Source organism: Dermacentor variabilis, unplaced genomic scaffold, assembly GCF_050947875.1.
Source record: "Dermacentor variabilis isolate Ectoservices unplaced genomic scaffold, ASM5094787v1 scaffold_15, whole genome shotgun sequence".
NCBI classification, from domain to species: domain Eukaryota; kingdom Metazoa; phylum Arthropoda; class Arachnida; order Ixodida; family Ixodidae; genus Dermacentor; species Dermacentor variabilis.
Genome location: NW_027460313.1, coordinates 7,122,391 through 7,146,995, shown reverse-complemented (window position 1 = coordinate 7,146,995; position 24,605 = coordinate 7,122,391). Strand labels below are relative to the sequence as shown.

The following is a 24,605-nucleotide window of genomic DNA, read 5'->3' as shown; positions in this document are numbered from 1 at the left end:
TTTTCCGCAGATATAAACAATATCCTTGTTTAGCTCACTGACTAAACCTTAGAAACAAACTACAAATCTCGTGAGATGCACGAAAACGCATGGAAAAAATTGGGAGGATGCTTAAGCTTCGCCTTTAAGAGTGGAACGTGATACTATTCAAAGATACCTGGCTGCTACTCACACTTCCCGGCAAATGCAGCTGATGTAACCGTAAAGCTCAGACCAGGCGTACGCTTACGGGCGCGCATAAGCTCGCGTCCGCGTGCCCACGCATGCGCAGACGCTGCGGCACGGTTCGGACTTGTCAAAACGTGGCGCGATATCGGTAAACAGCGCCTCTCTGTTATCGCGCGCTTGTGCTGCCCCGCTTCGGCGCGCCTGGCTACGTAGCTGCGATGTGCTACATTCAACTCTCACTGAAGCAGATTTATATCATGCAAGAAAGCGCTTCTTCTTTCATTTTTGTGCTCATCTAACAGCTATAAAACTATAATAATTACGTTTTTAGATATCGACGCATTTTGAAAGGGTTCTGAAACACTATCATTAACAAAGTAGGAAGTGGCATCTGCCAAGGCGTCTATGAGTCAGCCAAGTAACGGCGCGCTGTCGCGCGTCTTTGTGGATGCAAACCGCCATTCCTCGCGAGCCGCGACAGGCGCAAGGCGCGTAGACGCGATCTCGCGCGCGTCCGCAAGCGCACGCGCGGTCTGGGCTTAACGGTTACCGGGAAACGCTGTTGCTGAACGCTACACACGAAGGCGAGCTTTCTGGTAGAAACGACACGCGATACGGCGGAGACGAGCGCCGTCTCGAGGGTGTGCAAGGGAACGGGCGCGCCGCTCCATGGCCTCCGTAATTGGCTGGCGTGTGCGTGCCGGCTGACGCGTGCAAATCTCGGTGGCCATAGCTGCTCTATAAACGGTAGACATGCTGCAAAGGGGCTGCATGTTTGAGTTTCCGCGTAATAGAACTATCTTTCCTGGTATCTTCAAATTCCAATCCGACACTATCCTGCCTGTAGGTGGTGTTTAGGTTGCATTTTACGATTTTTCTGGCGCATCTTACTCTGATAAATTCAATTAGTTCAGTAACGGCCCAGCTACACGCGGGCGGCTAGGGTGGTTGTGGTCCGGAATGATTTTTCGCGACGCGACGTCCGAAGCCGATATTGGGTTTTTGGCGACACAAGGCCCTTAACGCTGTCGCGTTAGAACGATGGTTTAGTAATGATCTGCGACAATTGCGTTTAAAATAGCTAAGTGAAAGTTTTGCAAAGCAATGAGCTTAAATGTTTCCATATTTTCGAGAAATTTCAAGTGCGCGTCTTGTGCTGTTGTTTTAGGAGTCTGGGAAACATCTCGATTAGCGGCAGTATGACACCCTGGAATGCTTTGAGGAGTAACATTCCATGAAGGCTGTGTTGAACCTACACAGAATGAACAGTTATTGCTCACCACTCAGATCATTGCTTCACACGTGGAATAAATATAAACACAGTGCCCCACATAGTTTACCGAAGATACCGAAGGAAACAACTAAATGCCGTGTATAACCATAACATTTCGGAGAAAGCGAGTATTCTTCAACTCTTTCCAGAGCACATAAGCAACCTACACAGTTCAAACATTCCGTAGACGTCTCCAAATTGTGGCCATAATTTTTCCTGTTTTCGCTTCTTCCTGGGAACAAGTGATGATGTTGCTCTATTTAGAAACACTCTGAAAATGAAAACTGTCAGAAGTGACATATGCCTTTCAAAAAAATTCAAGTATGAGTTCTATTGGTATGGCGCTGCGCGATCACGATGCACGATCGACTAAGGCCGATGCACGATCAACGATGCACGACAGACTAAGGCCATTTTCCCGAATATATTTACGATAACTCGTGATTAAGCAATGAAATTGGAGAGGTATAGCTGTAAGAGATTTGATTATAATTATGATGGCGATAAGATACTTAGACAGCAACACTGTGGAGGCTACCTCTAGACAGAGATTCAACAGTTCCAGCATTTCATAATCGAACGATTTTATGCCGTAAGACACACCAGTCGCTGGGCGCGGCTGATTAGGGTGCTTTATCCTTACCGCACCCTCGCCCGCAGGATAAGTATCGGCAAGCTGACTGAGTGAGCAGATAAACGGCATATCCATCACCCCCCCCCCCCCCATTTTGACAGTGAGAAGGTAAGTCCCCCATTCCCTGTCCCCCGCTCCTAGTAAATACGCCAATGCCTGAAGGGAACAGAATTCAAGCGGTCAGCTCTTTGTATTGTACGCGCTGAGAAGCAAAGAAATATCGTGGGTACGTCGACGAAAACCGAAACATATACAATTTTGTGCAACATTATGATCCATTCACACCTGCGTATATGTGCCAAAGGCTCAAGTGATAACAGACCAACATAATGCGAAGGCAAGAAAGTGTGATCATATCCATCAACATTAAATCTAACAGCTTTGATACATCAGATGCGCAGTGAGGTGACAAGACAACAGATGTATATTCTAGAGCAGGCCTCACAGGGAATTTCTAAGCTGTTAGCTTGAACGCCTTGGTTGCTCTTTTTAGTGTTCTTTTTATATAGCGAAGTCTCTTTGCCCTGGAAGAAATTAAGTCGACATGTGAAGACCACTTTAGGTTGAAAAAGAAGCGTTACTCGAAGATACTTGAACTCGTTGACACAAGTAAAAGTCTTGATTAGTGCAGGTGAACTTCAAGGGCTGTTGTTTGTTCAAGAAGGTCATGGATACTGCTTTATGGAAGCTAATTTCCATTTGCAAAGGTGTTTCTGCAGAAGAAATGGAACACGTCATTCAGCATCTCCTGGTCATCGATGCTAGTAATGCTAGAGAAGAAGTCACAGTCATCTGCATACAAGCGGAGCCTTATAGCAGTGTTAGTAACAACGTTCACAATATCATTAATGTAAGTATTAAGTAAAAGTGGTCTAGAACGAGGCTTTGCGGGACGCCGGATGAAACACAAACTGGAGATGAGTGCGCTCGATTAAATGAAACAATCTGGGACCGCAGATGCAAGTAGTGCCTTATCTAGCAAAGCAAAAGTTTTAAATGTATACCTCAGGGAATTGTGTGAAGTTTCATAAGTAGCTTGCAGTACTATACCATGTAGAGCCCTTTAGATAATTCAATAAAACTGGCGTCAATCTGCTCACGAATATCAAGTGCACGTGCAACATCGTGAGAGAATTGGATTAGTTGCGCAAGCGTAGAGAAACCTGATCTAAAACCATGCTGGTGGTGTGAAAGGCTGTTATCATCCGGACATTGAATAATACGCTTGTGAATTATATGTTCTAGTAGTCTACAAAGAGATAAAAACGAAATTGGTTTATAATTGCAAATTGTTTACGTGTTTCCAGATTTGTGTACTGGTACAACCTGAACAACTTTCCAGACATGAGGAACATTTTACGAACAAATTTCTGGAAGATGATAGTCAGATACCGCACCAGTATTCCAGAATAACTATTCCAGAATATTCCAGAATAACCAGAATAACCAGAATAACTATTCAGGAACATTTTTTTATGATATTGAAGGACCTGAACATTTTCTAGGGTCAATATTTCAAAAGTATGAATAATATTGTTATATTCAATAAAAAAAAAAGGTTTAAAATAAGCATTGAACACTACCGATCATGAAAACATTTAGAGCAAGACTGTCCATTAACAACCATAGAAGTTGAGTAGAGGACAGAGGGGGAACTATTGTTCTCCTCATCTTGCAGGGGTTTTCTTTTAGGAATGCCATCAGAATATTGTTGTAGTAGAATTCGTTTTTCTCGGCAACCACTTCATCAAATTTGGTGAGGTTTGTTGCATTTAAAGGAAACATTTAAAATCTAGTGACTGTTTGTTTCGAATTTTTAGTTAGGTCGTTAATTTTTATAAAAAATTGACAAAAAGACGAAAATTTTCAGAAAAGGATGCTATCAAGTTTACAACTCTGTGATTCAGCAACAAAAAATGATACCACAATTCTTTGAATTGCATGCAATAGTGTATCAAAAGCACACAAAATTGATATGTTACGCACGAATATAAAAAATTGTAACATGGAAATACAGCTTTTGCAGAATCCTCGTAAACAACGCAACAAATTCACGCAAGATATAAAATCACATATCGAATTCGTCCGCCTTCACTGATCTAATTGGTTCCGTTTACAGAACCACGATATCTTTTCTTGATGCAGAGCTCTTAATTTGTAAATTTGTTACTTCTATATTTTTCAAACTTTCGAATTTTTGAAAATTCTTGCAAAGAAATTGAGGCCCTAAACCGAAATTCCACTCCAACGGTCCCTAGAATTTTGCTTTCTTTCTCAAATACAACATATTTCTTTAAAATCGGTCTAGGGGTTACCTCAGAAAAATAATTTTTTGTTTTACATGTATTTGAATAGGCCGCGCCGGAATTGGGCGAGAGTTAAAGCTTCCTCTGAAGAATATTTCTTAATGATGGCAGCAGCGAGATTTGTCCGGCTTTCTGCGAGCGCGAGGCTAACTGTATGTACAATGGGTGCTTCAGATGTTGCTTTACAAGCTTTCTTTTTGGGAATGAACTTATACATACACTCATTGACAATGTTGTGAAACATTTTAACTAAAAAGGTAAAACTTGAGTCATCACCCAAAAACAAACTCCTCATATTATGATGCAAGCAGGGCGACAATGGAACTTTCGACAGTACGAGAAAAATTGTGAACAGTATTACAAGTTGACTTATTTGGCGCCAGAGCAAGAATAGAGGTGGCTTTAGGCACCCGCTGGGGAGTGATGATCCTGCTAGCAGAAAAATCTGACAACTTCGGTTGTGTTATTCTGCTAAGCCGTGTTCGACGGCTAAACGTCTCGAATTATTTTGTTCTCTATCGACAAATGACATAGGAAGCGGCTTTTCTATAAGATTGTCCTGCTTTTAGGATTTCACGTACAGGTATAAAACAAGACTGGTTCGCACTGTGGGATATGTAATGGGAAAACACAGGAATGCCAAGAAGACAACACTAACCATCCCCGCTAAGGCAACTCGACTTCGTATCTCCAAACCTTCGTAACTCCAACTTATCCATCTCATATAAATGTTTATAAATGTCGTTCTGAAAGTTACCGCTGAATCCCTTTGACCAAAAATCCTGTTGCCCTTCCTGGTAAACCTCCCTCAGGCACTAAAAAAAATTACCGACGATTACGTTACTTCCTAATGCGAAATTTGAGCGCAGCAAATAAGCTGTTTCACCTTTTCGATAGATTGAGGCAAAGAAATCGAGCAACACATGTATGCGCTATCACAGAATTTTTTTTTATTTTTCACACGTATTCCTTTAACAAAGACTCCACTAACAGTTCTTGACAGTCATGAAGGAAGCTTTGTGGTCGGAGAAATAGACTGATATATGTTCGACTTGGTACACCAATGCTTGATTCTCAAAGACGAGATCTATACAAGTGCCTCGCGAGGTTGTCACAGCCGTGGGACGCGTTACGAGCGAGAGGAACGGGATGTTCTCCCGCATAAGTGTTAGGAAATTGCTGTTTGTCTTTATGTCAAGCCGCCACCGATCTGGCTCTCTGATTGCCACCGCACAGGGCGAACGGCAGCGGCAATTTCGGCTCGGGCGGTGCACATATACAGATCCGCCGCCACCGATCTGGCTCTCTGATTGCCACCGCACAGGGGTTGCATTGGAGGAGGAGCGAAGAAAGGAATTAAGTTCGAGCCGGCGCTTTGACAACCGGAGACTCGCAGGAAGAGGGGGGAGGGGGGCGGCGTGTACACCCAGCGGCAAACGATGGGGGCAGAAGCGCGCGCAGCAAGCGGACAACACGATAAAGGGAGGAGGGAAGAGATAGCAGCGACTGACTGATGCAACTGAAGAGCACCCTATCCGCCACACAAGAACAGGGGGGGGGACCCTTTCCTCCTCTTTCTGCATGGCGGCGACGGTGTTCTATGCAGTCACGTTATCTTGACTCTCTAGCGGCGACAGCGGCATCCAGCGGTATCAGTCGGTCGCTGCTAGCGCTGGGGGGATGAAAGGGGGGCGGAGCTGGTTACGAGGCCGACGACAACGCCGACGACGACGCGAAACCCAGGAACGGACGCCAAAGAGCTGCGCTCTAAAATATCAATAATAAGCTTGGCCTCTGTAGCCCCGCCTCAGCCTCACCTGGCGCACAATGAGAGCAACTTATATTCAGCCTTCAGTGATTGACTCCAGATGGCACCGGAAGCATGGTTCCTAATAAGATCCCTCAGTGAAAAACAATAGCGCCGTTCTTTGAACTCTGTCGCCCTGGTGCCGGCTCTGCGCAAAATGCTGTCGGTCGTTCTCCCTCACCTAGAGGTGAGCGCCGTGTCGGCAGGCCCCGCACACTCTCAAGTTCAAGGGATCGCCACAGAGGGCGAAAAATCAACTGCGGCGCATTCCAGCAGCAAGCGCGCAAGTGGAGCTGCTATAATTTGGTCAATACCTTAATTTTGTATTTTTTCTGCTAGGGGCGCTCAACGCAGCTAAGTATCTTTTCTGTAAATGCTCATATAGTAACCGACAAACATAATTAACGTGTCATTTTTTACAAAATAAGCAGACAATTGTTTTTATTGGACATACGTTATTAAAGCCTGTGCTTTATCACTTGAATAAAGGTTTTTGAGACGTCACTGACGTGTGATGAGCAGCAGCCCACTAGTATCGATTGCAATCCGTGCCTTTTATCGATTCAAATTGTACAGCGGTTATATTTGCGAACGGGGTGGTCGTTTCCTTTGAGCAGCATCACGCGGGTTCGTTTTAATTAGATAACAATATCTAAGCTACTTTATCTAAGCGTAATGACGTGTTGCTTGAAAAAAATGTGCTAGCTAGCGTGAAAACTCGTCGCTCGAACCCAGCACTCTGTTTGCAAACTACCCAAGAAAACGGATTAACCTTGCAGCCTCTGGGTGTGGCAACGGTGAGTGAAAAAAAAACACTGCTTCGCATTTTCAACTTCGAATTTTTTCGCGTGCGGGGCAGATAAAATAGATTATTGTCATTTTTTTTTCAAAGTAGAAACGAATGACGAATTTCGTGCTCTTCAAAGGCAACTCAAACAAGGCTCTTTTTATTTTGCCACGTTGCTAAAATTCCTAACACGGAGTACAGTATGAAAAATATATAGTTTTCGCTCTGTCTGCATGAATAGTATACTGCGATAAATTCACTGAACATTAGGGCAAATATATTTCCGATGATACAGTTGGATTAATAGCATTTGATACATAATAATATTACTGTGTTTATTACGTAGTATGTGGCGAAAAATTTCATCTAATCCAGGCTTCACTAACACAGCCCGCACAAGAACACCATTGAAAGAAATGCACACTCAAACCAGTCAAGTATTTGTGTGCTTTTCTGTCGTACAGCGTTTGTGCACTGTTAGTCATACACGAATCACAAACTCACCCACGCTTCCACCATAGTAATTGAGGCTCTTTCTTCTTTGCGTCCAGCATCCAAGACGCTACTCATATTTGTTCACCCCTTTGGACTCTATTCTCTCGACGTACAAGTAAACAGTGAATGTGTCACCACGGAGCCAGAATCGTTGCAAGGTATGTTTCTGAACACTTCAACTAGAATCGTAATTTGTTCATTTATTCGACTAACTTTTGTTCCACCATTTTTGCCTTGCAGGTTTGTCATGACTTCACGATTCCTCTTTTCAGGAAGAAGGACTAAAGAGAGATTATTGGTTTTCAAGCTGCCCACGCCAAGCCATAAGGAGCTCAATGGCCACCGTAATCACAACAGTTCCTCTTGAACTGCGTGCCTCACCATGATATCTTTGCAATTTTACCAGATAGAGGGCTGTGAGCCCTATCAGGAAAGCAGCAGTCTACAGTTTTGTATCGTACCAAAGCGGAATGCTAAAATTTGATATACAGGCGTACTTGCTTTTAAGGGCGCTTTATGACAATCGGAGAAGTAACATTTTCAGTGCGAACTTGTTTTTTTTCTCGTCGTTATAGTCATGACGACGAGAATAGAAAGAATGTGCAAGCTCCTACTTGCTAATGCACAAACTCTGTCATCTGCTATTTGCAAGTCAGGTTGACGGGCGTTACCCCCTCATAGCTCCCTCATAGCTTTAATTTCTTACACGAAACTGCAAATAATGTTAAAACCTTCAAAACCGCTCAGTGAAATTTTCAGGAAATGATGGTTAATGTTGACTGGAACTCTGGCAGTCAATCTTCACTTTATATTTCTTTTTTTTTATTTAAGGTACCCTCAGGGCCATATGCAATTAAAGAGGGGAGTGGTTACAAAGCAATAGGGTAAAACAAGCGAACAAGAGCAGCGAGTTCTGGCAATGCAGTGATTCTCCTGATTATACATTGTTAGCTAATGTTTTGCAAGAAAAGTTTGTTGTGGCAGATGGCTACGATTCTTGAGGGAAGGTAGTTCCATTCCGGAGATGTACGGAAGATGAAAGATTGAAAGATCTCCTGTAACAGGACTCAATTCCTACCTTACTGCAATGATCGATGCTGTTTGACATGTACTTGAGGCCGCGGTATGAAATCGTCGTGAAGGTGTGGTATGATGGTAAATTTTACGAAATAGCGAAACGCGGTCGACTGCGGCGATTAGCTAGGGGAATAAGCGCTGTTTAGTTTCATTGAGGTTATACTCGCGGTACGGTTATAATTAGAAAGAATGAAACGAGCAGAGTTATTTTGTACTAATTAAAGTGAAGGAATAACATTAACGCGACTGGGATGCCACATTGCGGATGTGTATTCAAGTTTCGAGTTTATTAAGACTCTTGTAAAGGTGTAATTTTAAAGTAGACAATGCTTTGGAAAAGTTGCGCCGTAAGTACCCAATCATGTAAATAGCATTGTTAATTACGTACTATATATTGGTCCACTTTAAGTTATTTGTAATGTGTATAGCAATGTATTTATAGGACATCAAGAAACCCAAGGAAACGTTCTTAAGATGGAGAGTGTTAGGATTAGAATTAGATCTGGATATATGCATTATTTTTCATTTGTTAACTACAAAAAGCTCATGTAGAGTTGGCATGCAATCAGTAACTAGGCTAGCCCTGCACCGAAAGCGATGGCTAGAAAAGGCAACTTCACACAACTGGCCTACTCCACACTCCTCAACCATGACAAAGTAATAAAAACAATTTTTCTTTCATTTCAAACAGCAGATGCCATTGCTGAGGAACGTGTGTGCACAAAAAGTTTTTGAAATATACTCGAAGTTTGGCTTAACATTCAGCCAATGAACAGTGGACGAGCAAAGGAAGCCTCAGCGTTGGAAGATGTCTTCGTAACGGCCCTCACAAATATGTTTGATTGTTGAAATGTCGACTACAGATTGAGGCTTCACTTGCTCACCTCTGTTACCCAACTGAAGTCCTCGTCTCCATGTAACCTTCTTGCATTGTTTGAACACACAAACCGTAAATTGCATTTTCCAAGGATCCGTGAGCATTCATTGAGCATACGTGTATGTTTATTTAGTGTCCTTGTTTATACACAATATTTGCAGAGGTCTTTTCAAGCACTATTGTCTCAATAACGTTCCTCGCTCTCCTACGAGTACTCCACCTGTGACAAAACCTTTACTCCTGCATCTGAACACTAAATGTGCAGCAGAAATATCAAGAATAGACTACGTAATGCCAAATTTAGTACACGTTTTCTTTTTCCCTCTACACTTCGTGCCTATAGCCAATGTGTTATGAAAGCAATGCAACATTGCAACTCGAGCTTATCTTGCTGACCATACATCTTTGCCGAGCACGTCTTCTGTTTCTTCCTTTAATTGAGCTGATATTGTCGAAGGCACACAAGGTACATATAGCATGAAACACGTCAAACAGCACTGTACGCAATACAAGTACGAGTGCAGTGGAGCACAAATATCATTCTCTGAAGCTTCGCTCTCCTTGCTTTAGAGGCACGGCAAACACGATGAGAAAACTTCGCTCGATTTCAACTTTGAATTCCATTAAACAGATTATTATCTCTATTTCTGTATGTTGTAAAATCAGTTACTGACAGCATTAGCTCCACCTGACCTGTACGAAAATTGTGGGCGTGTACTGCTTCATACACCCGACTGACAATAAACAATCTAAGCTTACTTGTCTGACGTGTTTTTTGCCAGTTGAGGCCTCTCCGTCACCTGGCGATAAAGATATCTGTAGTCATTTTAGAGTACCATACACACGAACACCGCCCCGAAAGTGGTAACAAAATGCCCAAAACCAGCGAGCGAGCAGCGCAACGAGCCCCACCAACCGCTTTTGTAGCGGCCATATTGCAAACTACGTAATGATGATAATATTAGTTTTGATTTTGCCAGCACCATCTCTCGGTCGCATACTATAGTTCACAACGCCACCGCTACTCTTACTTCCGTTGCACTGTGGAAGGTACAGTTGCACTTCTCTAAGTTTATACAGGTGTTCTGTGGTGTCGGTTTCGACGGGCGGTGGCGTGGTGGTCGTTTCTAGTCGGCGGCGGCTCACGGCCATTTTTCGTTGGTGGCGGCGGCGCCGGCGGCGTGGAAACCGAAACCACAAATTTAAGAAGCCATTTCGCTACATCATTCTTTGCTAAACTGGTTGAAATTCTGGTCTTTTCATACTACGCGCTGAGAGGACCGAATACACAGGTGCTGAAAGTGAAAGACGTAGAAAACGATTTGCAAGTCTTCTGCTCTTCAGCCCACATATTTAAAAGAAATTGGGCACATATCTAAAAGCGTCTGTATTGAATGTGTTTTTATATTCCTTTCTCCACTAATATGCAGAGCCTTGCTGTTGCGTTGTAGTCGCAATCGTTTTCATTTTTTGCTATGCCACGGTTTATATGAGATATTTTTGCACTGAGCAAAGAGTCAGTGAATTCATCTAGAATTGCTAAGCCAGCAGCGACGCCCGCGACACTTTCTAGAAATGCTAACCTTGCTTCCACTTGTTCTCAATGAGATAGTGCTTACACGATATGCTTCATGTTTAAAAAAACGATCCCTTCTATGACCAACGTTTGCTGGGTTCAGCCCTTAAGCTGTCAACCACTCACCAGATGTTATAACGTACCTTGCAGACTGCACAATAAGTGAAATCATTTGTTCTGAATATTAGTCACCCTTTGCTTATGCAACTTTTCTTACAACGTCCTTTTCCCTGAGAAAAAAAGAATCAAAATACTTTTTTTTTTGTGCAGCAGCTGAACATTTTTTTTCAGCGGAGACATGTTATGATGCTCCAATTTGTTAACTCGTCCTCACCAAATTTAATGAACGAAGTGTGAATTAGTAGAAATTAAGGCATTGATTGGATGCACAATTATTTCCGAAAGAAAAAAGTTCTTTGCTATCCTGCACGTTGAAACTGTTTTATAGTTCAGCGCAGCTATCGGTTCAGCTGCATTAATTTTTATATGAATGCTACAGAGAAAGAGCACCACACAGCAGACATGTCAAAATATTTTTTTGGATGTAGAAATGCATAAAAAAACTCTTTTGGATGGAACGGTCGGAATAATGCGATAACTTCCAATTGGAATCTTAAACACATCGGGGCCAGAAATTTATATCTTGCTATATGTTGCATCCCTCGCGTTGATGCCGCTATCAGACATATCGCCGATTCTACTTGCAACTACAGTGCCCGCAACCCTCAAGCCGTGATTCAGACGTTCCGAGGCTGCCGTTTCTTCTCGTTGCACCATATTACGCTTTTGGAGAAGTTTCGGAAACCCTCTTTGCGCTGAGTTGTGACGACACGCATGCGCAGACGCGGGAAGAGCAGGGTTACTTGTTTGATATGTGCTATTCATTGCTCCTCTGCTTGACATGAATCTATGCTTGAGACAGGCAAAAGAATTAAGCAAAGCAACACAAAATCTCAACCGAAGCTGAATCGACTTATGACATTTTTTACTGGTCGCACTGGAGCAGGATTTTTGTCTCCACGGCGGCGAATCCAAATTTCACAGGTCGACCTGGAGTGGCTTCGCGCTTTCCGCTGGTCGTTTCGGATGAACCCGCTCCATGCCGGATCGCCCTCACTTGCTGCGCTGCCGACGCGCTGAGTCGGGTGGAAATAGGACGAGAAGAGTACGTCACTTTCGCCCGCTGTGGGACGGCGATTTTGGTGGCCATGGAAACGCACAAATCAGAAGTCAGTTTGTGTGACGTGTGCGCACAGAGTTCCTGTACGACCCACCGCGGAGCATTTCGCTCTCCGCTGGCAGATTCGGATTGGTGAAACGCGAGCATTCGCTCCAGGATTTTGGCGACCGCTTCAGATCGTCCAGTGAAAAACACAAATAATAAAGACATCTTTAAACCTATTTAAATACCGCGCCGATCTCGGCGACAAGAAACATCGGTGGCAAGGCGCCGATCAGTACATATGCGTCGATTTGCGTCGGCGGCGGCGGCGGCGCGCACGACCTCTCGGCGCACACCTCCACCCTCACCGCACTTCGAGCTGGTCGCCTGCTCCTTCCTGTTGAAGTACCGGCGTCACGTGACACGCATGGTTTTGATTTCATTGTTTCTTTTTTTTTCCTCCCGGAAGGATAGCGCTCGCTTTCTTAAATGGCTCTCTATCGCGATTTCTGCTGCAGCTGCCTGCATACACGTCGGCGGGTACCGCGTGCCAGAGGGTAGAACACCGAGAACCTGCTCCCCCTCACCCTAAAACATAATTTATGTGTTATTGTGCCGCCTGCCCAGCCCTCCTTCTCCTGCTCACCCCTCACCCTGACCGGTCCAGTGCGTGCAACCCCGAAAAAGATTTCTGGCTACGCCAGTGGCCGCGTGCAATGCCTCCAACTCCGTCCTTGCGCTTCGTTCCGGAGCGCACGTTCACCCGGCCCGCAGAGTGAGGAGGAGAAACGTTGAGCCCGGAGAAGCCACAAGGGCGGCGGGGCCCCAGCGACAATTCTTACTCGGCGGTACAACCGCACAACCTAGAAGATTGGCAGCTCACATAGCTGTATGTCGTAATTCAGATAAAAAAGACCACTTCAATCTAGTATCCAGCATAATTTCTGCCACAGGCGTCACGTGTATGTGAACTTTTTGGGTGATGGCAACTGGTCAAGAGAGAGAGAATGAAGAGGAAAGGCAGGGAGGTTTACCAGATATAAGTCTCTGGTTTGCTGCCCTACACTGGGGATGGGGATAGGTGTTAGAAAGATGACAGAGAGGAAAACGCTAAAAAAAGTAAAAAAGAAACGCACACATGGAGACACACACACACACAAAAGGCGTTCCAGTTAAAGGCGTTCGCAAAGGCCGGTAGATCCCAAAAAGCGCAATAGCGCTTTTACGGCCTTATGTGACGTTAGCTTCCTTCGATGTTGTAGAATTCTTTTTTCGGATAGCGGTTGGTCGTCCAGTTGGTCAAGTTCGTGGCGAAGGCATTCCCTCTGTGGGCCGTACTGCGAGCAGGCGCACGAAATATGGCCAACTGATTCTTCATGGCCACAGTGGTCACAGATTGGGGTGTCTGTCATCCCTATGAGGAACGCATAGGCTTTGGTAAAGGCAACGCCCAACCACAGTCGATGCAAAAGTGTGGCGTCTCCACGGCGAAGCTGTGATGGCGCTCGAAGACTTAATGTTGGATCAAGTGAGTACAGTCGCGCAATTGTTAAAAGGGGGTCATTCCATTGTGACATGGTGTACTGCCGAGCAAGCAGGCGGAGTTTCGGTGCTGCGTCAGTTCTGGAAAGTGGAATTGGTACGTGGTGCTCCTCAGTATTAGCTGAACGGGCAGCTTTATCGGCCCGTTCATTGCCGATAATCCCGCAGTGGCTTGGAAGCCATTGGAAAGTTATTTTATGGCCTGCATCACTTATATGGTGTAACGTCTCTGTAATGTGAAAATTAGCTGTTCGTGCGGTCCACGTCGTAAAGGTGACAGTAGCGACTGCAGTGCCGCCTTAGAATCACAGAATATCGGCCACTTGTGTGGATGTTCCTTACCAATGTATTGGAGGGCACTAAACATCGCTGCGAGCTCTGCTGCCGTCGACGCTGTCGTGTGAGTCGTCTTAAATTTGATTGTTGCGACTGTCGCTGGTATCACGATTGCCGCCGCGGAGCTGTTTGGCAAGACAGATCCATCAGCGTAGATATGTGCAGAATCACGGTAGTTCTCTTACAGAAATAGTAGCGTGAGCTGTTTAAGCGCTGGTGTTGATAGATCAGTTTTTTTCGTGATGCCAGGTATTGTGAGATTGATTTTAGGCTGAGCGAGGCACCATGCAGGAACTGAAGGTCTCGCAGCCGGAGTGAAACAAGTTGACAATGATTCATCATGTGCGGTAATTGTTTGGCTGAAAGATGTGCGAGGTCTGTCCGCTGGTAGAGAGGCTAAGTGGTGACGAAGAGTCCTGGTTAGATGCCTTAGATGGGTCCTGAGCACTTCGATTTCAATGTGGGTCTTCACAAAGTGGTCTCTAGCCATTGCTATCGTAGCCGCTGTTGATGCACTCTGAGGTAAGCCTAGACAGATCCGGAGCGCTTGAGCTTGAACACTTCGTATTATACGTAGATTCGTTTTACCTGTGTTGGTTATTGCTGGCAAGCTGTATCGCAGAAAGCCTAGAAAAAGCACCCTGTACAGTTGTAACATGTCACTTGTGGACATTCCCCAAGTCTTGCCGGTGAAAAACTTGAACAGGTGGCAGATGCCTGTCAACCGTTCTTTTCACGTATGATACGTGAGGGCTCCATGATAAGTCCCTGTCGATTATGACGCCTAGAAACTTGTGCGATTGGACATGTGGTATTATTTGGCCATTTATCATTACGCCGTAGTTTGTCATGGGTTTGAGCGTAAATGGCACTAGTGCGCATTTCTCGGTGGAAATTTCCAGGCCTCGATTACGGAGGTAGATAGCAGTTTGGGTGGCGGCTCTCGGAATTCTCGCTCGCAACTGTAGGCGTGTTACTGCAGACGTCCATATGCAGATGTCATCCGCGTACATTGATAACCTGACTGTACTTGGCACGTGCTCAAGGAGAGCAATTAGATTTAGGTTAAATAACACAGGGCTCAGTACGCCGCCTTGGGGGACGCCACGGCAGCTATAATGTTGAGAAGTATGGCCTTCCTTGGTGCTTACGAAAAAGGATCGCATGGAGAGATAGCTCCGTATCCATTGAAACATCCGACCACCCACTCCTACGTCTGTGAGAGCAGAGAGGATGGTTTCATGCGTAACGTTGTCATAAGCCCCTTTGACGTCGATGAACAAAGAAGCGCAGAGACACTTACTTCATTTCTCATGCTGAATGTAGATGACCAGGTCGACGACGTTATCGATCGATGATTGACCACCGGGTATGACAGGATTGACACCGATCGATGGCATCCGGGTATGTGTTGTGGTACTCCAAGTGCCACTGCAGACGTCCTAGGACCATCCTCTCCATTACTTTGCTCACACAGCTTGCCAAAGCAATCGGGCGATATGACGAGGGTTCCAACGACGACTCGCCAGTCTTCAGCAGTGGAACAAGGCGACTTGTCTTCCAGCTCGTTGGTAGCGCACCATCTCTCCAAGATTCATTGTACAGCTCAAGGACAGCACCTCTCGCTCGCTCACCCAGATGACACAGAGCTCGGTAGGAAATTTCATCAGGTCCTGGCGCTGATGGACGGCCACACCAAGCTAATGCTGCCTTGATTTCATGGATTGAGAATGGTAGATCCATGCGGTGATCACCTGGTGGCGGACTCGAAGGCGTTGGAATGTTGGGAGGTGTTAGTTGGCCAGATAATCTGGCGCAGAAATCCACTGCCACGTCAATCTCCGGTCTGTTTTGAGAGAGGGCAAGAGCCTTGAATGGGAACCGATGTACGGGGAATGTCCGCAGACCGCGCACCATTCTCCGTAGTTAGGATAAAGGCTTGCGTGGATCTAGCGACTCACAGAAGGCAGTCCAACGTTGCGATTCGAGCTTGTTGAAGCGGCGCTGGATCTTCTTTTGCGTGCGGCTGGCGGTCCGTAGATCGTCCATTGTCTTCGTACGTCGGTATCTTCGTTCAGCACGTCGTCAGATTGCTCGAAGTCGTTCTAGTTCCACATAAAATTCCGCGAGTTTCGAAGAGCATGTGAGAGTGCGCGTAGTGTCTTGTTCCGCGCTCCTGATTGCCTCTTCCAGGTCGAAGGATGGATTGGCGTCGCATTGTTCTTCCATCACAGACTTAAATTTAGACCAGTCCACTCTTTGGATTGTATCCCGTATTTCGGAAGGGGGCAATCCTCTGATCTTGACGTACGTGGGGATATGGTCGCTCCCGTGCGTCTCTATGTCCGCAAACCACCCAACACGTCTGACACGGCTTCGTGAGACAAGAGCCAAGTCAAGACAGCTGCTGTATGTGGAGCCACGTAGAAACGTAGGGTTTCCATCATTCAGCAGCCAAAGTTCATTACTGGACGAGAATGACACCACTGCTCTGTGTCTCCCGTTGACCTTCGAACTTCCCCAGAGTGTATGATGGGCATTGAAATCTCCAATAATGACCCAGGGACCGGGAGTTGAGGATAGGATGTCTCGAAGTCTTTTGTGACCAAATCGACATGACGGAGATAGGTAGTCGCCCACAGAAGTAAGCGTAAAGCTCTTTTTCCTTACTGTTAGGCATATATATTGATTATCGTCGTTAGGTGGCACAGGATGATGAATGTAAGTGAGGTCACGGAGAATAAACACCAAAACCTTACTGTTTTCATCAACAGTTGACGACATAAACGATTCATATCCAGAAAGCCTGATCGGGTTGGATAAGTTCCGCTCGCAAATGACGATAATGGGAAACATATTGGCATACACGAAGCGACGGAAATCCGAAATGCGCGCTTTGAGTCCGCGGGCATTCCACTGAAAAATAGCTGCTTGTCGGACCTCATCCCTGAAATACAGTGGCTGGGGAGCCATGATCTACTCAAGCGTTGCCAGCACCGGACTCAGAGCGTCCAGTACTTGAAGTGCACTTCTGGCAGACGGTGTGTGCATGTTGCTTAGTAACACGCGAATGGCATTCATTAAAGGCCTAATAAGTGCTATCACTTGCTCATCTGTTTTCCGCGACTTCTCGGATACAGCACCTTGCTGTACTGGGGGCGGCTTCTTCTGCGGCTCTTCTGCCAGTCGTGAACGCGGAAATGGCGGCCACTCCTTTGTAGAGAGATCTGGCAGTTTTCTGCCTTCCAACATCGGTGTTTGGGGTGCTTGAAACTTCCGCTGATGGTGCTGCTTGGCGAGTTGACATTTCTGGAAAAGTTGATATTCTCCGTCGTGAGGTCCTTCCATGGTGACGTCTTCTTCGCCGCACTTTCACCGCGGCCTCTTTGTGGATAGAGTTGTCTCTCACCATGTGTTTAAGAATGGTGGTCGCTTTCTTGATCTGGGGACAGTCTTTGGAAGAGGCGCCGTGATCACCCTGACAGGACACTTCAACGTGGTTGCGCTGCTGTTGCCTTCCCAGTGGGGTTCGGCGCATCGAGGGCACACGGCGGAATTTCTGCAAACACCCTGCACATGGCCAATCTTCTGACAATTGAAGCATTGCATTGGTCTTGGACTAAATGGTCGAACCTGGTGGTGAAAGTGGCCAACCTTCACGTAGGATGGAAGGCAGTCACCTTTGAACGTTATCCTCACGCAACGTGTGTTACGAGGCGACCAACATGCACAATGACGTTGTGTTCACTTGCTGGTTTTATGAGAACTGGGAGGTCTGCGTTAGGTATTTCATTAATCAATGTCATAGATGACTCCTGTTACTGTGGCACCATTCGCTGGCACGATGGAGCAGACTTCGATGTTACCCAGCTGCGTTGCATGTTCTAGTATGTTCAGCGCACTCCGGTTCATCACATCGATTGCCAGGATGTTTCGCTTAGCGTTTATCCTGACATCCTTGATCTCGTTCGGCACGGTGTTCTCTAGAAATACGGAGAGTGTGTGCCTATTGAGGACGCGTAGCTTGTGAGTGGCGTTCTGTGGCACAAACAGGATGGAGTGAGGCCGTCGTTTAGGTGCAGTTTTCACAGTGTTCGAGCTGTATGCCGAAGATGCGTTGAGAATTCTCCGTTTGGTCTTGCGGTACTGGACAAGTCGAAAACTTTCTTCCGAGGACTCGTCACCTGATGCGGAGTACAGCTCTGAGTCCTCGCTATCACTCGATGTATTTCCTTGCTTCCTCGAACCGATGTCCGCAGGTGAACGGGCACCGTGATGGTCCTCGGGGTGGTGTACATCCATCACCGCGATGCAGGGGCGGTAGACCCCACAAGTGCAGCGAGAAGTCCAGAAAAGCTAAGAGACGGGCGAGATGTGTTCCACAAGAGAAGCACTTCGTCTTCCTCCAAATAACTGGTCCAAGAAACTGGTCAATATACCCACACAAGGTACCTGAATGCATCAATGCTGCCTTCAGAAAGAATGTTCCGTATCCGCCGCCAAAGCCTCTGAGTGGTGGAGCTGGCTAACACTCTCAGAGTTAGTTCTAGTAGACAAACATAAAATACCCCAGAGAGGATGGGAGAGAGGCGCCGCGGTAGCTGAATTGGTAAGAGCATCGCACACGTAATGCGAAGACGTGGATTCGTATCCCACCTGCGGCTGTTTTTTTTTTCATACACTTTCATTTCGATAATTTTTTCACGCCTTTAATTCGATTATTATGTAAAAGTAATTTCCCCTATGCTGTCCTTGGTGGTTTTGTTTGTTGGCTTCTTATGATATGACTAATAACAATCGGGCCCCTTGGCTTCCATTCTTCTAGTTCATAGCCTAAGGTTAGTTCATAACAATCACAATTACTAGCTTGATGTTGGTAAATACAAAGACCTTGCTCTTTAAGAGTCGTATGTATTACCAGAAATTCGTTCAAAATAATTTACGAAGTTACATCGCTAACTTCATGAAGCTCCTAATTACGATTCACCAGCAAGATCATCCTAAATATAGGTGGCAACACCTTCAGGTTGATTTCGGGGTATCATTCCATGGAATAACATTTCTGCCTTTGATCGATGCGTACTGAAAATGACCGGAAGTAATCCACATGTAATCAGCCGCATTAATAACCACCACCAAAGTGTTTCACATGCTATTTACAAGATTCGGGCTTCTGGAGGGAGTCGTCATGGACAACAGCAGCCAGTACGCTACTAGCTAATTTAACAACTGCGCGCATCGTAATGGGGCTGAAAAATCTTTTACATCGCCAAGTTATCCTGAGACAAATGGCGCAGATGAGAGCTTTTTAGGCACGCTCAAGGGATAAGTCAATGTAAGCCTGAGAGCAGAAACGGCCGCAGACGACGCGTGTAACAAATCATTTGCCCGCTTGTAGAAGGATACCTCACCTTAAAGGCGGCTGCACTCCAGCTAAACTTATGACTGCAGGGGAATCACTCACGAGCTACGGCCTTCTGCTACAGTCAGTGACAGACGCAGTGAAGAAGAGCACCCGCTACGGCCTCTAATGAATGTCGTGTTAACAAAGGTGACAGTCTGCGTAAGGGGCTATAGAACCAACAATAAGAGTACAGTTATAAGGTACGAGAGCAGCGCATAATTAGAAGCAATATCTACTAAGTACATAGTAACCTAGCGCTAGTACCAACTTAGCACTTGAGCTGAATGATTCAAAATGTAATGGCGTTACTTCGGACGAGGACCAAAATCAGACGTCCCGGTCTGCTCTCAGCTTTTTATTACGCTCGTCACAAGAATCGCTGTTACGTTCTGAATCGATAATGGACGTCGGTAAGGCGGGAGCATGTGGAAACGCGACATAGAACAGGTCCAGCAAGAGAGTGGTTGAAGCCATAAGGATTCAGAAGAAAAGGAGACACAAAGTTCGCAAGCACAAAAATAGCGAAGCGACAACTATCATACAAGAACTATCATACAACTGTCTAACAGAAGACAAACGAGCCCGCTTTCGAAACGATGGCACCGCAAAAAGGAAAGCCCCAGCTAAGCGCGAGAATCCAAACCTAACCCAGCAGCGCCTTCCCCGCGAGTCGAGTTACGAAAGCTAAACGCAAACTAGACCAGCTCCGCAAATGTTTGAAGTGCTAGCCACCTGCGCGTTTCACCTCGGGAGGAGCGTATACTGCGCGATATATTAAGCATAGGAACGTATGAAAGTAAGAAAGACATGCGAAAACATCGTCTGCGCGGGCCGCGCTGAAGCTCACTTCAACCAGACATGCAGCTCGAGGACGGGCGAGAAGCAGGATGAATCAGGGTGGAGCCAAGTGAATAGCGGGCCCCCATCAGAATGTTTATCCTGAAGTAAACCCAGCTCCCAACTCCATCCAGCTCTTTGCAACGTAGTAGGCATATTCACAAGCCTCGTGCATACGTTAATCTTTCACCTTAGTGCTGAAAACTCCTCCAAAGTTTTCTACCAACCCAGTATGGTAATTAGGGAATCACTGCTTTGAAACTAACGCATTATCACCACGAAGCATTAATAACAGATTTATTCTACTGCAGTCGGTTTTCCGGCTGCCTTTATTTATTCAAGTGTCCACGGAATTACCGTTGAGTGCGTCGTGTTCAGTTCAACTGATGTTAAAACACTTTGCACAAGCTCTATTCTACGCGTATATAGAAAACTGGTTGCACGCGAGAGGCGGCGCAGGAAAAGTATGGGCGCACAATCAGAACAATGATCATCTTTTATCTCGTTAAGTGTAGCACATCATTATAATTACAGAATGAGGTATCAGATCATAACACTGTGAGGGGACTTCCTCTTAAGTAATTGAAAAACCAATAACAGTATTACGCAACAGAGTAGAAATAAGCAAACAAAGGGAAAGGAAACAGTAACACTTCTATATTGAATTGTACAACATAACTTCGCTAACACAAAAAAATGTTACAAAGTGATGCTAGTTAAAAAAGGATAACACAAAATAGTATATACGAGTATTATTGTGCACAGGAAGATAGGAGAACGGAACAAACAAGATAACAGAATATGAGTAACTACCACTAGGATGTACGTAGCTCACTTAAGAATCAAGCAGATATATTTTTGGCAAGAGAAAGAAAAAGAATGGGGTATATCTAAAACAATAACTATCAATAAGAAGAGCATACTTGCGTTTTAAAAATAGGTACTCACGAGGATTGTATAACTTAAGTCGGGAGATAATAACGAAATGATATGCTAGAAAAGGAGGCTGTCTGTCTGCCATAATTATTTCGTATTAAGTGTAAGAGAAAATTACGATTGAGAGAAAATATTGAGTTATTGTTCACAATCAAACTCAACTCAACTTGAAATGTTACGTGATGTTTATACAAGATGATGACGATATTAAGTTAACACAGTAGACCAGTTGGTAATATTTGGTAATCGCGATGTAGCTGATAAGCACGTGAATGAAATGTAGTAAAGGTAATAATCCTAGTTTCCTGACTTTGTATGTGCTCAAACTTGGCTATGTTGGTAGGATAAGTACTGCCCCCGTGCAGCAACTAAAATGACCTGCGAATAAATACAAAATAAAGGATGAGCAATGACGAAGTACTCAAATAATTTCGAGTTTTTACCAGTACTTTTATTCCACGAGCCGCTTTACTCCTTAAGTTGGCGATGTCAGTAGTATACGCTAAATGCAAATCGAGTATGAGGCCGAGAAACGAACCATGGTTAATTTGGCGAATGGAGAGTGATTTAAGGTTAATTGCCCGGGTATATGAAATATGTTTATCGGCAGAATAAGAAATCATGAATGTAGTTTGGAGCGGCTAAATTAAAGCAAGTTACACCAGCACCATGCTAATATATTATTTAGATCGGCGTTTAGTCCTGTTGCAAGAGAAGTGGGTGACCGATCAGCAGCAAGTATAGTAGTGTAATTAGCGTAAAGGAATGGTTCATAATGAGTTTGTAAGTTAATTACATTTATTGCGGTCCCAACAATAGCGATAGAAATAAGTTTATCAAACACGCCAGGACAGCTAAGCAATTCTTATGAGTTGGTAATGCGAAAGCATTAATCTCTAATTGAGCGCCGCTGAACTGCCTTACGAGTTGCGAACTCGCGGGCAAGCAAGCGCGTTGAGACGCTTGGCCAACGCCACCTAGATAGCACAAGGCCGGCACACTTCGATCCGTGACGTCATGCTACCTTGTCCGACTGGCATAGAGTATAATGGGACAAGCCCGAGTAAGTCGCGGTGATTTCTACGTCACCGCTTTAGTCACGCCGGGCTTGGCAATGGATATTTCCGTCCAAGTAGCATGACGTCATAAAGCAGAGTGCACGGGTCTGCTGTCCCGTTCGCTTGGCGCGTTTCCGTTTGGCCTTACCTAGGCGCATTTAGAACGTCGGCGAGAGCTTGCGCTGACAAGGAACGCGCCGATAACACGGGCTTCCGAGAGTGCAAGCGAGGGCGACGTGGAGCAGCGGCGATGCCCTCTCTCCTCACGCAACACCCCGCGCGATACTGCCACAGCTGCTGTGCCCTCTCCGCCGCTCTGCTCAGCCCTGGCGTGCTCGTAAAGCGGCGTCGCAGCCTGTGGGAATTTAAGTGCCGTTTTTCGCTTGTCCAGACGACAAACGCCGGTTTTTTCGGTGAATGGGCCATTTGATACTTTCGCATCAAAAGAATCTCATGATCTGTGGTGTTACCACATGAGTTACCGCTCGTCCTGTATGCTTCCACTCTGTATCCGTGTCACTTTGCGCTACAATCGAAGAGCATGTTAATCGCCTTTATCGGTGGCACGTTCTATTTCCTTTAGTTAAGGAGACTCAGAGGTTTAAGCGGCACTTAGTCTTCTGGAGCAGCTTTCGGAGTAGAAAAAAATCGCAGTTTGTAGCAGAACTATATTGTCACGTAGTAATGACGGTAAAGAACACAGTAACAAGACACTGAATTGACGAAACTAAGTTTTTATGGGGCGAACCTGTGCCCACAGAAATAGGCTCCACTCAAAGTACAACGATAGCAGCTAGTGCAGTCTTCAATCGTCGAAACTCTGATCTGCGGGTCAAGCGCGTCGGCTTCATACATGAGTCTTCGAACGTTCCAGAGTAATTGCTGGCGTCCGGGGATCTTCCAGAAACTACCAAAATACTACAGAATTTGCGTCGCGCATACAATCAGATTACACAAGCTGCAGCGACAACAGACAACAGATATAACCGTCGATAACATTCGAGAAAGTTCCGATACAAGCAGGCGCATCGGCGTCCAGCGATAACATTTGTTAGACGGTGAAAAGCGGTCATCCGAAAAAGATAACGAAGCGCACGTGTCAATATGCTTTTGTAACAGGAAAAATTGTTGTTTGGAGCAAGAAAACAATTCAAATTTTTAGTTTAGTGTTTGCAACCAAACGTCACGCATTACGTACATAAAGAAATAGCGTTGTCGTCGCTGCACATGCTTTGAAAGTTATCGCGTTTCTGCGGTCTACGTGCGCTATGATAACGTACGTTATTCGGAGACTTTAAAGTTCGAATGTTTACGTACGCTAAGAAACAGCGTTGTCGAACATGGCGGCACCCATGACTCCTGCGTCAGCTTAAATTCTGGTGATAGCTGCGCTCTGACTCTTGTTGATGGCCAGTAACTATTGAAATGAGCTTTCGCTTTCTCTAAACTCACCCGAAAGGTTAGTTATGAGCACAGAGCGCGTCCAATTTCTGAGATCGTTCGGTGATTCTGGCGCCCGTAGGCCTAAGGAGACGCGTCGACAAAGCAACACAAGGATGATTGCTAATGGATTGTCTAGGCTTGAATACGTTTAGCACAAGGCACCAGACGGCGCCCTGTTTTATAACATATTCCTAACGTTTGCCTTCCCGTACGGCAAACTAAATGCATTGAAAGGACGCGCACCACAACGTCCCGCAAAGGTGATTACGTTTAATGTACGTAAGGCGACAAACGGTATTCTACAACTGTCTAATGGTTTGCAACAGTTACGTGTACAGCTCTGGTGCAAAGTGAAAGCTGTGCATGCAGTTACCGAAAAATATGCTATACAAGTTGGTACTTCTTCAAAACCTGCACGCAATATGTCGTATATGCTAAGATGGAAAATTTTTACTCGCACTTGCTGTTTTATATTTAGATGAAGATAAACCAAAATTTAACCTGAATTCAGTGTTAATTCTGCATTTACATAGAGTTCATTCCCCCCAAGCTGTCTTTTTCTTCGTTATCTCTTTCGTGTACTAAACGTTTCACCTGTTAAAGCATTCAGTATCCTTAACTCATGTCCAGAAGCTGAATACCTGCAGCCACCGAATCCTTATGACATATAATCTGTGTATGGTATTCACAACAACACATCTGCCCTGCTTCAAGGCGCTGACGCACTTTCTGGTCAGCGCTCCTGCGATATTATTAAGCAATTGGGCGGCTGTAGTACGTCGACACTGTATATTACCACGATTCAAATTACTACCTGAGTGCGTTAGTAAGGGTTCAGAAGCACGAATCATTAGCGCAAATGGAGATGGAACAGAAACAAGGGCGCT

General features: G+C 45.3%; 1 protein-coding gene across 1 annotated transcript in view; it reads right to left on the bottom strand.

Annotated features, from left to right (window-relative positions):
• The window catches only part of LOC142567903 (uncharacterized), a 50,991-nt gene extending 27,122 nt beyond the window's left edge, over positions 1 to 23,869 (bottom strand). The window contains exon 1 of the mRNA XM_075677995.1: positions 23,728 to 23,869. The gene's annotated coding sequence lies outside the window, so the exon portion shown is untranslated. The remainder of the gene's footprint in view (positions 1 to 23,727) is intronic.
• Between the last annotated feature and the right edge of the window lie 736 nt (positions 23,870 to 24,605).